The 904-nt window shown below is 44.9% G+C and overlaps 1 long non-coding RNA gene across 1 annotated transcript in view; it reads right to left on the reverse strand.

Annotated features, from left to right (window-relative positions):
* Nucleotides 1–327: 327 nt before the first annotated feature.
* LOC113473608 overlaps nucleotides 328–904 on the reverse strand; it is a 10,019-nt gene continuing 9,442 nt past the window's right edge. Inside the window, exon 2 of the long non-coding RNA XR_003395541.1 lies at nucleotides 328–487. This is a non-coding gene — a long non-coding RNA (uncharacterized LOC113473608). The remainder of the gene's footprint in view (nucleotides 488–904) is intronic.

Genomic DNA, 904 nt, shown 5'->3' on the forward strand with positions numbered 1-904 from the left:
ACCAGGCAGTAATATCAACACTCTCCTGGATTTTGCTAACTCGGTTGGCAACGAAAGTTTCCCATACGTGAGGGGAGGTTACGCCGCAATAACTACTTACGCCGCAGCAAAGGATATATGATTTAGAATAAGGAAAAGGCAAGCCAGAATTCAAAGGAGCGTTCGACGTGCTCGGCAAAGTCATAAAACAAGAAGGTGTCCTTGCCCTGTGGAAAGGTTTCATGCCCTACTTCCTTCGAATAGGTCCGCACACGGTACTGACCTTTATATTCCTCGAACAAATGTGCATCTTCTATAACAAAAAGTTTATGGGAAACACCTCAGGCAAGGGGAGCGGTATGTAAGATCAAGAAATTGAGATTGGTCGTACGCGCACAATGTTGGAAAATGAACCGAGTATTTTTCTTGTGAAATTATAACTGAGGTTGTGGTTATGTACCGGGTTGGGGAAGGCAAGGTTGGTAATAATATCCCAGGGTTGTCCAACCTTTGTGCACCCAACTAGATAATTCATATCAGGTGTGACTTAGCTCGTTGTATCTAGGTCCGATCAGCTGAGGGCCTGCCGGCAACTGGATACAACCTGTGTGGAAATCCATTACAAAAGGAATTTATTTACTTTTTTTATTATTGACGTCCACACCACTACATAGGCCAACTTATCGAGCCTGACTCCCACTCTGTCCTATAACGTCCCAACAAGTTGGGCGCCGGGCGCACGACGTACGCCGGACGCTTGAGATCCTGACTTCTAATGTAGTTACAAACCATCAAGTATGTTATGTACACGCTTTCTCGAAAAAACTGTTACTTCGTACACTTTTTGGTTAATTCTTTGATAGAAAGCTTACACAGAGAAGAAACGCCGGGCGGTTGAGAGATGGAACCAGAGAACACCGGGAGC

Source organism: Diaphorina citri, unplaced genomic scaffold (genome assembly GCF_000475195.1).
Source record: "Diaphorina citri unplaced genomic scaffold, Diaci psyllid genome assembly version 1.1 scaffold48404, whole genome shotgun sequence".
NCBI classification, from domain to species: domain Eukaryota; kingdom Metazoa; phylum Arthropoda; class Insecta; order Hemiptera; family Psyllidae; genus Diaphorina; species Diaphorina citri.